Here is a 14,375-nt window from a genome sequence, read left to right on the forward strand (position 1 = left end):
TACAGAATAATGACACTGACACTGGGGTACAGGATAATGACACTGACACTGGGGGTACAGGATAATAACACTGACACTGGGGTTGCAGGATAATGACACTGGGGGTACAGAATAATGACACTGACACTGGGGGTACAGGATAATGACACTGACACTGGGGATAGCAATGGTCCCCCCAGCCTTGTGTACTGTAGCAATGGGCCCCCCAGCCTTGTGTCCTGTAGCAATGGGCGCCCCAGCCTTGTGTCCTGTAGCAATAGGCCCCCCAGCCTTGTGTACTGTAGCAATGGGCCCCCCCAGCCTTGTGTACTGTAGCAATGGGCCCCCCAGCCTTGTGTACTGTAGCAATGGGCCCCCCAGCCTTGTGTACTGTAGCAATGGGCCCCCCAGCCTTGTGTACTGTAGCAATGGGCCCCTCAGCCTTGTGTACTGTAGCAATGGGCCCCCCCAGCCTTGTGTACTGTAGCAATGGGCCCCCCAGCCTTGTGTACTGTAGCAATGGGCCTCTATTCCTGTCGGCAATTATGCCATTGTTCACACACACATGTCGCGGGCGGGGAGGAGGGTGTCAGCACACTACGCTCACCCCCTTCTGCTCGGGTCCGGCGGCCGCTGCTCAGTGGTGGCTCGAGCTGTAGGCCGGATCCCGGGGGTTCTCGAGCGGCACTCCTCGCCCGTGAGTGAAAGGGATTTGTTGGGTGTGGGAATTGTTTATTGTCCATGACGCCACCCACGGTTGTGGTGATTTCACCACCGCTGCTCAATATGGGGATCCCGGGGATGGTGATGTGGAGCAGCCAGGTGTTGTGTTGCCCCTCCGTGGGTAGGGGTTGGTGATCCCGGGGCCCGGTGATGGCTTGGGGGGTGCAGGGCCTGGTGGGCGCAGGGACGCGGGGGCAGCGCTGTGCCTTGCGGCACTGTGGTACTCACTCAGCCTGAGACGTTGACACAGTTTTTACGGTAAACCAAACGGCTGGTAAGACGGTCCCACGGACGGCTGCACTTGCTCTCCCAGTAGGTGACGGTGATGTCCCTCTTCCTTGCACCTTTGTTTACTTGTTGGTTGCGATGGGTCCCCACCGGTAACCCGCTCCCCGGCTTCAAGCTGGACCGGGGGAGCTCTACTCTGTGCCCGCAGGCGCTGGCCCTGAGAAACTGGTGCCTTGGCGGTGGCGGTGTCTCTGCTACACTGGCTGGGCTGTTGCCTTCAATCGGGACTTGGTTGTTGGGGGATCTACGTCCCCTTCACTGACGGATTTGGCAAATTCTGGCGACTCCAAGCCTTGCCGGGGTCCGAGAGGCCCCTGCCCTGGTGCTGACTGTCCTTCGGAACACTGCTCCAGACCGCCGGGCACACAGCCTCCGGGGTCCTTCCAGGAACTTCCAAACGGTCCCCCTCCAGACAGTCACCGCCGTTGCTGACCTTGCTGACCTGTCCTGCACATAGCTGGACTACTTCAGGCTTCCTTTCTGTCACCACTCTTGCTTTCCTCCTTCACCACTTCACTTCACTTCTACTTTCACTTCCTTAACTCCTCTTAGCTGTTTGCTCAAGCCCTGCCTGGGCTAATCTGCCTGGTTCTTCCCGCCTCCAGAGCTGTGAACTCCTCGGTGGGCGGATCCAACCGCCTGGCCCACCCCCTGGTGTGAATCATCAGCCTCTGGAGGAAGGCAACAAGGATTTTTGGTTAGCTTAGGTGTTCCTAACTGGGATGTAGGGTGTGGTGGTGTGTGACCTATGTCCCCTGGCTTGCCCAGGGCGACACACACACACACACACACACACACACACACACACACGTTCTCACCTGTCCTCCGTTCCTGCGCTGTCCTTACCTTACCAGTCCGCAGGCTCATGGACCCCTCCATGATCCCGTCCGGTGCACAGAGCCGCCGCCGCAGGATGCCATCATGGCTTTACTGCAGTTAAATGGTTTGCGGCGCCATAAAGCATTTAACTGCAGTAAAGCAATGAAGTCAGCCTGTAGCGGCGTCTCCGTGCACCGGACGGGTCACTGAGGGGGTCTGTGGCTTGCGGTCTGGAGCACCGCGGAAACAGAGGAGAACAGGTGAGAATGATTACTTTTTTTTTCTTCGGCTCCTTCTGAGCGCTTACCTCTCCTCTGCAGCCCTGCGCGTCCTCTCCTCTGCTGCTCCGGCGGCGGAAGTGTGATGACGGCCGCTGTGTCGGTGCGGGGATGAGCAGCTCCTCCGCCTCCTGTCACCGGCCGCACTGTTCACATGTACGCGCGTCTGAAGGATGCACGTACATTTGAATAGCGCGCGGTGCAGGACCTACGGTGAGACACATGACTGTCTGTGATGTCACCACAGGTCCTTCTGCACCCGCAAAAACTGCAGCGATAGTACAGAACTTGTGCTATCGCTGCAATTTGTAATTGAAAGGCTGGGGGGCCCTCAGAGCGTGGGAGGGGGGCCCCATCAGAGCGTGGGGGCCCTGCCCAGTCTGCTGCACATAACGCCGGCCGTGAAAAACCGGTGGCCCCGCGGCGCTGTACACAGCTCCGCACTAATTAAGGCACGTGGGGCCCACTGAGGGCCCGAGGCCTACCGGGGGATTCCCCGGTACCCTGGCGGGCCAGACAGAGCCTGTCTGTGACCCTGTTCTGGCTGCTCTAGACTACAAAAGGAGATTCATTGTGCAGACGGATGCCTCTTCTTATGGACTGGGAGCTGTACTCAGCCAGGTGAATGCAGACGGGGAGCAGCACCCCATTGCCTACCTCAGCAGGAAACTGCTGGACCGAGAAGTGGCCTATGCAACTGTTAAAAAGGAATGCCTGGCTGTAGTATGGGCCCTTAGGAAACTAAGGCCGTATCTGTATGGGCGAGAATTCACTGTGGTTACTGATCACAATCCACTCACCTGGCTGAACAGAGTCTCTGGGGACAGTGGAAACTTACTACGATGGAGTCTGGCTCTTCAACCCTATAACTTTACCATACAATATAGAAGAGGCAGCCAACACCAAAATGCAGACGGATTGTCCAGGCAGGAGGAGCCCTGAGTCAGGTCCACCATGTTTACGTGTACTTGACAAGTGACCTGTTGAGGTCACTAGTCCGTACACAAATTGAGGGGGGAAGGGGTTGTAACATTATATCTCCCCAGCCTGTACCATATTGTAATCAGGCTCTAGCAGTAGCTATTGTGTGATGCCCTGGACTAGTCAGGTCATCCCAGGTAGTCCCGTGCACATACACACACACACACACCCTCCCCTTAGAAAGGTGACAGCAGCCAAACTACAAACCTTTGTCACCACCCTCCGGGTTTGATGTTCACACCAGGGGGCAGAGCCAGGCACTTGGCTCCGCCCACCGATGAGTTCACAAACCCGGAGGCGGGAAAACAGTGAGTTGAACTTGGAGCAGTGGTGGAGATTAGTCTTGACAGTGGAGTGGAGTCAAGTTCGAGGGCAGTCCTGTGCTCAGGCCTGCCAAAGACTACACCAGGTGTCTGGGTTGGAGCCCAGTCACCTCTGGCAAAGAGGCAGACGGTGGTGGCCGCCTGCAGGAGCTGGGATTACAGCCGGTGGAACCGTAGGGACCTTGGACGGGCGGTGGCCCGCCGGTACCGAACCGGGGAACCAATTGGAAACCGGAGCACCAGGAGGGGTACTCAGACCCAGTACGAGGCCCAGAAAAAACTAGGCTAAGTCAAATCAACTAATTGAGGACTGGACTTTAGGACCTTTCCCACACAAGACCCGACTGAAGACAACAGCCCGACCATTAGGGTAAAACCACCGCCAAGGTGTTGTGGGCGGAGGGGTGGGAACGCTGATCATCTGGGATCGCTGGCGCTCGGGTCCGGTGCTTCTGCTCCTCGGTGGCTCGAGCATGGGGCCGGACCCGGGGCTCGAGCAGTGCCTCCTCGCCCACGAGTGAAAAGGGGGGGTTAGTGGCGGGATGTTTGGGGATGTTGGTCGTGACGCCACCCACGGGTTGTGGTGATGGTGGGCACCACCGCTGCTGGTGACGGGGAATACCGGGAGCGATGGCGGAGAGCAGCTGAGGTGTTGACCCCTCCGTGGGTAGGGGCTGTTGGTCCCGGGGCCCCGGTTGGGGAGTAGGGGAGGTAGGAAGGAGGGTATAGGTGCAGGTGCCGGTGCAGGGAGGCAGCGTGGGCGCGGGTGCAACGTTGCGATTCAGTGCGGTGCCGGATGGCACTGTTGTACTCACTCAGAAGACACAGAAGGACAGAGTCTCTGGTAAACCAAACGGCTGCATGGACGGGGCCCACAGCCGGCTGCGGTGTTCTCACTCTCCCCGGACGGGTTGATGGTGGCTGTCGTTTCCTGCACCTATGTATGTGTATTTGACTCCTATGGCTTCCCACGGGTAGTCCTCTCCCCGGCGTGTACGTGTCGGGAGAGCCCGGTTGCCCGCAGGCGCTGGCCCTTGGATCTCTGGCCCTTGGCGGTGGCTCTTATCCGGACGGGTTGGGCTGTTGCCTTCTGATGGGACTTGATTGGGTATGAACCCCTGAGGTCCAGACCGCAATCAGAGATTTGACCTTTTCAGCGGCTCCTAGCCTAGTCGGGATCTGAGTACCTTGCCTTGGTGCTTGGCTTCAATTTGCTCCCAGGTTCGGTACCGGCGGGCCACCGCCCGACCCCGGTCCTACGGTTCCGCTGACCTCCACCAACTCCTGCAGACGGCCACCACCATCTGCCGACCTTGCTGATCGTGCCTGGGCTCCGACCTAGACACACGCAGTTCTTACTCTAAACCCTTCCACTCTCAACTCCTCAACTCCACTAACTCAACTCAACTCCAATCTGCTGTCTTTTCCCGCCTCCCGGCCTGTGAACTCCTCGGTGGGTGGGCTCAACCTCCTGGCTCCGCCCCACCTGGTGTGGACATCAAGCCTGGAGGGTGGCAACAAGGATTTTGTTTGACTGGTGTCACCTAACCAGGGGAGGGGGTATGTGTGTGTGTTGTTATACTGTGACCCCTGGGGGTCCAGGGCGTCACAAAGGCATAGAGACCCAAGGGGCCAGCGTCCGCGAGCAAACAGGGCTCTCCCGACACCCAGCAAGCATGGGAGCGGACTACCGTTGCTTAGGCATGAGTCATAACATTTACATTAAAGAGGTGCAGGAAAAAGGCGGAAACCACCAACCTGTTAAGGGGAAGCTGCAGCCGGCTGCCGGCACCGTTCATCATCTTGTTTGGTTTACCAGAGACTCCAGGGTGTTTTATCATAGTGAGAACACCAGTGCCTTCGGGCCGAGCACCGCGCCACACCGCACCGACACCCCAGCACACATCCATCCCTGCTCCTCAGCACCTCCCTCAGGCCCCCGGGACCATCATCCCCCTACCCACGGAGGGGGTCAACACTAAGCTGCGCAACACTGTCCCCGGGAGCCTAGTCAACGGCAGCGGTGGTGTCCATCCATTCACCACAATCCCCTGCACACCACCGCGGCTCCGGCCGTGGACCTCCCCACCGAAGTCCCTACGTGTAGTGCCAACCCCCTTTCAGAGCGACGTGACCCCCGGGTCCGTGGAGAGCTCGAGCCACCCACCGATGAGCACTGATCCGGGCCCCGGGGTGGTACAATTGTCCTTGATCTGGTGGAGGGTTGCACGTATATTGTTCTCCTCTACAGGGGGCTTCACGAATACACAATCTCTGGAGACTGTGTTCTAGAAACTTCTTTCTAACTAGGAGCTACAAGTAGCAAATGATAAAGGGGTGGGTCTGAGCACTTCTGCCCATCCAGGGAGTTGATCTAAGAAGAGGTGGGAGATTAAGCCACATGTTTTTGTAGCACCCAAGGATATGGGGTACTCAGTTCCGGGCAGTGTACGTCTTGGGGATGTCAAGATGGTGGCCATTACTCAGTTTCGTGCCCTGGGCCCTTTTTGTAATGGGGATATTTACAGGGGATATTTGAATAGAGTTATTCGTGACGCCACTTGCGGTGTTGCGGCTAAGTATAGGGAGCCGCTGCTGCAGAATGTCTCTACTGGGGCTGGTGGTATGAGCAGCTAGTGTGGTAGTCCCTCCGCAAGTAGGGCATTGCCCCAGCGGGAGTATGGTGCGATGGGCATCGCAAGAAGGAGTCCAGATAGGTATTCAGTGCAACTGGTTTACTCACTGTTCTCAAGATGTTAACTGGTTGGTCAAGGCCAGCTGGTTTCGCCTCCAGGTTCCCTTCGTCCCAGTGCCAGTCTGGTTCTCTGGTACCTTCTTCCCCTGCACCTGTCTCTGGTAAATGAGTCCCCGTGGTATGGAACACTGTTTGTGGTTTGTCTCTTTGGTGGACTCATTGTGGACTCTAAAGAAACATTTGGATATTGTTTATTTTATGCTCCCTGCCTCAATTAAACTTGTTGGATTGTTTATCGGCCTGGTGTCTCTGCCTGCTCTCTCGCATACCCCTTCACACGCTCTATTTCATCATTCATTGCTTTCAATTGTATCGGCAACTGCGATACCTATACAATTGAAAGTGCAATCCTCGGCAAGGGTGAGGCCGGTAACAGCGCGGGCACCGGGCCCCCATGAGTAGCGGTGACTTGTCCTGCCACTGTGAGTGGGCCCCCCTTGCAGCCCAGGGCCTTGGCATTTGCCGGGTTTGCCGGGTGCTGACACCGGCCCTGTTTCTGGGCATCAGAACTGGCATCAAAGTCAAGTAAAGAGGGCGTCACACGGTACGATATATCGGGCGATATGTCGTTGGGGTCACGTCGTTAGTGACGCACATCCGGCATCGTCAGACATATCGTACCGTGTGACACCTATGAAAGAGCAGAAATATGCACCTTATCGTTGCTCGTTGACACATTGTTCATTTTCATAATCTCGTTCCTCCTTCTGTGCGCCGGTTGTTCATCGTTCCCGTGGCAGCACACATCGCTCCGTGTGACACCCCAGGAGCGACGAACACAGCTTACCTGCGTCCCGCCGGCAATGCGGAAGGAAGAAGGTGGGCAGGATGTTTACGTCCCGCTCAACTCCGCTTCTCCGCTTCTATTGGACGGCTGCCATGTGACGTCGCTGTGACGCTGAACGTCCCTCCCCCTTCAGGAAGAGGATGTTCGCCGCCCACAGCGACGTCGCCCAGGAGGTAAGTGCGTGTGACGGGGGTAAACGACTTTGTGCGCCACCGACAACTAATTGCCCGTGACGCACAAACGATGGGGGCGGGTGCGATGACTTATGCGATCGAACGATTTATCGTCCCGTGTGATGCCCGCATTACTCCAGTCTGTCTTAAATGACTTTGATATTGTGAAGATTTTGACTTGTGCAGATTTGTAGAAAATTATAACGGGGATTTGAATGCACCAAAGTGAATGAGAATCCTAAAGGTTTGTATTTATGGTAAGATATCAGTGGCCCAAAGCAATTTAACCCCTCAAAAACACCAGTTACTTATTCAAATCTGTGAAAACTGGGGTTTTGCCCACTTTGATGCCAGTTCTGATGCCCAGAACATGTTTGGGCCAGGCTGGAGTGATCTGAATTTGATGTGTGGAATCAATAGGTATGTAAATGTGGTGTGAGATCAGTGGCACAAAGACATTTAACCCCTCAAAAACACCAGTTACTTATTCAAATCTGTGAAAATTGGCTGTGTGCCCACTTTGATGCCAGTTTTGATGCCCAGAACCCCTTTGGGCCAGGCTGGAGTCACTTGAGTTTGATTAGAGGCATCACTAGATAGGCAATTGTGGTGTTAGATCAGTGGCCCAAAGCCATTTAACCCTTTCACTAACATACTTTGGTGCCCACTTTGATGCCCATTTTTTTTTTAGTGTATTTATATTAGGGCGCATCAGTGCATTGTATTTTATTATTGTCATGTGTTATTTTTGTTGTTAAATGCATAAAAAACTGAAAAAACTAAATTGCCGAATAAGAAACTGACGAATAAGAAACCAACTTCAGCCCCGAATAAGAAACTGGACGAATAAGAAACCAACTTCAGCATCGTTCTGATAATATTACTGTAAATAATGTGTAATGTATAAGATAGTGGCCCCTCGTGCTGTGTCAGGCGGGAGACATAGTGTAGAGAGACAGGAGTACTGTAGATAAAGTGTTATATATAGGAAATATATATTATTAATAATATAGGATGATTTAGTGTAGTGTAACTAGGGACCAAATATGCAGGAGTGGGATGAGAGTGGTAGTTAGTGAGTTTGTTAGGATAGAGCAGGAATAGGTGCAAATAGTTAAGTGGTAACCAGGGAGATCGAGACGAGGAGGGAGGAGTGAGTATAGAAGTATTAGGAAGGCAGGAAAGTTAGTCAGGGAGTGAAGCTTCAGAGATGAAAGTGAGCAGACAGGGCCAGAATGAGGGCCTGTCCGGGACAGGAGGAATCCTCTCATGTGTCGAGACCTCACTCTGTGGATAAGCCGTAGCGCGTCCTATGATTGGTGGGACATTGGGGTACAGAGACCGCCGGCAGGACCTGTGGAGCCCCATTACCTTCAGGTCGCCTCAAGGTCTTCAGGAACCAGGAGCCAGTACCCAAAGTTCGCTGCCTCGGAGTGACCTTTGACTCTGCCTTATCCTTCATACCACACATCCAATCCCTCACCACCTCCTGCCGTCTTCAACTCAAAAATATTTCCAGAATCCGCCCTTTCCTCAATTTGCAATCAACTAAAATGCTAGTGCATGCCCTCATAATCTCCCGCCTCGACTACTGTAACATCCTCCTCTGTGGCCTCCCTGCCAACACGCTTGCCCGTCTCCAGTCCATCCTTAACTCTGCTGCCCGACTTATCCACCTCTCTCCTCAATACCACCCCGCTTCTCCTCTCTGCATGTCCCTCCACTGGCTTCCAATCTTCCACCGTATCCAATTCAAACTTCTAACACTGACCTACAAAGCTGTGCATAATCTTTCCCCTCCGTACATCTCCGAACTACTCTCCCACTACACTCCAACACGTCACCTCCGGTCCTCCCAAGATCTCCTCCTCTCCTCCTCTCTCATTCGCTCCTCACACAACCGACTCCAAGACTTCTCCCGAGCATCCCCAGTCTCCTGGAACTCGCTGCCTCAACACGTCAGACTATCCCCTACCCTTGCAAACTTCAAACGGAACCTGAAAACGCACCTGTTCCGAAATGCCTACAATCTACAATGAACTCGCTGCCGCCCGACCACCGTGCGGAGCTGCCGCCCGACCACCGTGCGGAGCTGCCGCCTGACCACCGTGCGGAGCTGCCGCCCGACCACCGTGCGGAGCTGCCGCCCGACCACCGTGCGGAGCTGCCGCCCGACCACCGTGCGGAGCTGCCGCCTGACCTACACCCCACCTATTGTCTCCTCCCCATAATCCTAAAGAATGTAAGCCCGCAAGGGTAGGGCCCTCTTCCCTCTGTACTAGTCTGTCTACTGTAACTTGTATACGTATTTTGTATGTAACCCCCTTCTCATGTACAGCACCATGGAATTAATGGTGCTCTATAAATAAATAATAATAATAATAATAACTCCACGTGTTGGGAATCTTCTGGCCGCAGGTAGGTCAGGTTAACTTCTATGGGAATCGTGACGCCACTCTCGGTATTTGCGGTCAGGGGGTGACCGCCACTGCAGTTTAGGGAGTGCCTGGGGCTGATGGTAAATGCAGTCAGTTGTTGTGGCCTCCCAAGAGTGAGGCTGGCCCCAGGGCTCAGTGTAAGTGTGTAGTACCACAGGTCGCAGAAGAACTCACACACAGGCAGCAATGTCTTTCAGGGTTTTTACTCACTTTCAGGTGGCAGGGGTGAGTTAACCCGGGCGATGTTTTGATGAACCAGGTGGAACCAGATATCCCTTCGGCTGATATAGGGGTGACTGCTAAACTCACCTTCCTTGCCCTTCTTGTTTGGGGTGACTACTACTTGTAGTATTGCTGGAATCACCCAGGGAAGTCGCAACTGCCATTCTCCCCTTTCTGGCCCGTTTGCGGGCAGCGTGGACCAAGGTAAGATGGCTCCTGGCTCAATCCTCCTTATGGGCCCCCTCGTTGCTGCTGTAGCTGCGGACTCTGTGTGGTTGGTGAGGCACATATAGTGCCCTCACCAGCAGGTTTGGCAGGCCAACTGAATGGGCCCCTGCTCTGGGGACCTGTTTCCCAATGCGGGCTTGGACTACCGGCGGTCCCCTTACTCAGCCACCTCTTGCTACTGCCCTAGGTGGTTTTCAGGCGGCACCACTGGGTAGCCTCTCTCCCCCGCCAGCAGCCACTACAGGTGCAGGGTCTAACAGGGTCCTGCTCCTCTGCTCTACTCTCCAAACTCGGCCCCTCCACTCCTTCTCCTTTGGCTGCTGTGGCGCCCCTGACCTGGTCAGGCACCACTGAGTACTGCACCCATGCTGGGGACAGTACAAAACAGGTAATCCAGAAGGCTGACCGGGGTGTGGAACACAGGCGCATAGTGATCAGGTCTCACACATGTACCCATGAGAGGACCCCTGGGGATCCCAGGAGGGGGCAAGCCTTCACCTTCACTGGAATAGTGGAGGGGGTAGAGCCTCCATCTCCTCTCAAGGGGTGTGGTGGAGAGTCTGGTTGCTAGGTGGCGTAGGCAAGAACAGGAGAGGAGGAGCAGTGAGCCAGTTCAGTGTAGAGTCCAGGGAGCTCAAGTGAGGAGCAGATCCCTGGAGCTGTGCAATCTGACAGCGTCCGCGCAGTGGCTACAGACGGGGGAGAACGGTCAACTAGGAGTGCTGCCTGAAAGCCAGCTTCAGCTAGGGAGTGCAACGGAGTGGGAAGTAAGGAGACTGCTAGAGAGCACCAGGCCCAACCGGGCGGCAGATCCCGAAGCGGGGATAGATTCAACTTTCTTCTGCTAAACCTGCCGGTGTGGGGCTCTTAAAGCCCACACCACAACACTACAAAAGCCGCAGCCACGTAACCACAAGTTAGGGCCCATAGGTCATAGGAGGCAAGAGGCTGGAGTGGCCTGGTCCGGGGAACAAGCACACGGCAAACAACAAGGGGAGAGAGGCTGCAGCATCTTCCCTGGGTGACCCCCATAGGGACTCAAAGTCGGGGTCACCCCAAACCACCAAGGGCTAAGGAAGGCGAGTCAGTAGTCACCCTCATAAAGTCAGCCTGAAGGATACCTGGTTCCTACCTGGTTCATCTCAGCTACGCCCGGGTTACTCACCCTGCCACCTGAAGTGAGTAAAAACCCTGAAAGACATCCTGCCTGTGTGGTCATTCTGCGACTTGTGGTGCTACAAACCTACACAGGGCCCTGGGGCTTGCCTCACTCTCAGGAGGCTACTACATCTAACTGCACACACCATCAGCCCCAGGCGACCCTCAACCTGCAGTGGCGGTCCCTACTGGCCGCAATACTGAGAGTGGCGTCACGATCAAAACAGAAGATTTCCTACCAGTGACGGAGATCCAGCAACGTGGAGTCCCTGAAGGTAACGCACCGACACCGACACAACACCTGCGGGGCTTCACATCTGGCGTCACGAACAGGATAAGGACTAGACCTGTTCAGACAGGTGACCATGTGCCTAGGCGGTCCGCTTGGAAAATTGGAAGCGCCGCCATATTGCCACCATGGAAAGCGCGCTGAAAAACAACAGCAGCCCGCGCTGGAAGAAGTTACCGCCCACGAAGAGGTGTGGCTAGCCAGAGATCCTCTGCAGAGTCCTGACCTCGCTGATGAAGAAAGCGGAAGCGTCCAGAGACGGCGGAGCAGAGAAGAAGCCAGTAGCGTGCTAGAGGAAATGGAGTCCAGACGTGGATACCCAGAACCAGGCACTGCTGCCTGGTGGTGCCGGGAGCTTGCCATCTTCTGCGACCGGCTGGAGGCCGGGATTGTGCGACAGCTCAGGGAAGAACGCACGGAGCTCCTGGAGATGGCTGCGGCGGTGCGGACCTACGAGGAGGGAGCCGCGCGACGCATGTCAGACCGAGCGGCGACGACGCAGACCCCGATGCTGCCACAGATGGGTGAGTCGAGTGATGCCCCGGCCAGCACAAGTGCCCCGACCCCTGCTGCCACGCCCGCGGTCCCGGAAGAGGCGCCCGGCGCGGCGCCACCGAACCAGGCCGCAGCCACGCTAGATGCGGCCCGCCAAATCCAGGCCGCCGCAGCCATGCCCCGCCTGGCCCGCAAAGGTCCGACTACCACTGCGATACTGATCCGTGCCGCAGGTGTGACACTGACCCAGGCTGCCACCCTGCTGAGCCCAGTCCGCCAAGACCCCACCGCAGCAGCGACGCTCGTCCGCGCCGCAAGTGAGATGCTGAACCAGGCCGCAGCCCCGCCGGGTGCGGCCCGCCAAGCTCCGATCGCTGCAGCGACGTCCAGCCCAGCCTGCACAGAGCCCCCTGCAACAGCGACACTGATCCAGGCCGCCGCCATGCCGGGCGCGGCCCGCCAAGACCAGGCCGCCGCCATGCCGGGCGCGGCCCGCCAAGACCAGGCCGCCGCCATGCCAGGCGCGGCCCGCCAAGACCAGGCCGCCGCCATGCCAGGCGCGGCCCGCCAAGACCAGGCCGCCGCCATGCCGGGCGCGGCCCGCCAAGACCAGGCCGCCGCCATGCCAGGCGCGGCCCGCCAAGACCAGGCCGCCGCCATACAGGGCGCGGCCCGCCAAGAGATTGCATCACTATTTTCCCCGGCCTGCAAGGCCAGAGCAGACACCGCTCCCCAGTCCAGAGAGGTCCCTGCTAGGAAGACCCTGATAGGAGAGGACCCTGAATACTGGAAGCTGAAGGCTGACCTAGAGGCCCAGTTCCCACAAGAGATGGTGGATCGGTATCTGCTCCCTCCGCATACCCCCAAGGAGATTCAGGCAACCCCTGCAGCCGCGCCAGAGAGTCCACCGCCCAGACCAGCTGAAGAAAGCCCATCCCCAGCACTGCCACAACCAGAGTGCAGCGAAGAACTAAGGGGGAGAGGAGGCCAGGAAGCTGAGGAGCTGACTCCAGAGCCATACCCAGAGCCAGAGATGCTGCCCTATTCTCGCTGGGATGAGGATTTGACACCGTCTGCAGATGAAGAACTGCCCAAAAGCCTTACCTGGGAGTTTGCAAGCTGTACCACGCAGAGTTCAGGCCGCAAGACAAGGCGTCGCAATAGAACAACGCTGTCCCCTGCACCACAGTCTCCAGAGCAGAGAGAGGTCACAGCCAGAGACCTGCAGGAGAAAAGATTACTGAGAAGGTCTAGAGTCCAGGTCAGAGGACCCCTTTACAGAGGAGTAGTAGAGGACTTCAATTTGAAAAGCGGATACGGCTTTATTGTAGTAAGAGGAATAAAAGAGGGCATATTTGTGAATCGGAGAGATGTTCAAGCCCACCTGCCCAGAGGACATTCAGGCAGAAATTTGAAAATTGGGGACTTAGTACAGTTCACCTTGCATCAAGGAGAAAGGGGCTACTATGCCTTAGACGTAGCACCATGTCCCAGACAAGAAAGAAAAGACAGAGATAAAGAACCAGATGTAGAAACAGACGAAGACCAAGAAAGGAAAGATAAAGAACCTACAGATGAAACAACCACAGACAAAGATCCTACAGATGAAACAACCACGGACGACGACGGAGAGCAAGAAAGTCACAGGTGCCGGTGCCCTACATGCCCACGCCCTAGTGAAAAAGAGGAGTAAAGTAAAAGAAAGTAAAGAAATCCAGCAAGTTACCAGTTGAAGTTTTGACAAGTTTTGTTTGCAACGTTTAAGAAATGCGCCCACAAAAACTATTGTGAGAAATAAACTTTAAGGCTATGAACTTGCTATAGCCACAAACTCTCGCAGTGTAAATAGTTACACCAGTGGCACCACCACCAGGGCCAGCCTGTTTAGGGGCTTGGCTCGTCTGCAACCAGGGGGGCCCGTCCGTAGAAAAGGGCCTTGGCTCACCTGCGACCAGAGAGCACGCCTGTTTATGGGGCCTTGGCTCACCACCACAAAGAGGGTACCTGGTCAGCACCAACTGTGGAGGCCGCCTCTGCATCCTGCCAGAAGAGGCTGAAGGCGCGGATCCACCAGGCCAGGTATACCCTGAAGACCACCAGCCCATGTAGCCGCCTCTACATCCTGCCAGAAGTGGCTGAAGCCGCGGCCAACGTGAAAGGGTTTTGGGTGGGTTAACGGACTTGTGGGTGGAGGGTGGTGATGTATGGTACCTGGTGCTTTTAAATGTTTTACCATGTTTTAATGTTTTATGCATTTTAAAATGTTGTCTTGCAGCCCGAGGACGTGCTGGTGATAACTAAGGGGGAATGTGGCGCCCCTGACCTGGTCAGGCACCACTGAGTACTGCACCCATGCTGGGGACAGTACAAAACAGGTAATCCAGAAGGCTGACCGGGGTGTGGAACACAGGCGCATAGTGATCAGGTCTCACACATGTA

Source organism: Anomaloglossus baeobatrachus, chromosome 9 (assembly GCF_048569485.1).
Source record: "Anomaloglossus baeobatrachus isolate aAnoBae1 chromosome 9, aAnoBae1.hap1, whole genome shotgun sequence".
NCBI lineage: Eukaryota > Metazoa > Chordata > Amphibia > Anura > Aromobatidae > Anomaloglossus > Anomaloglossus baeobatrachus.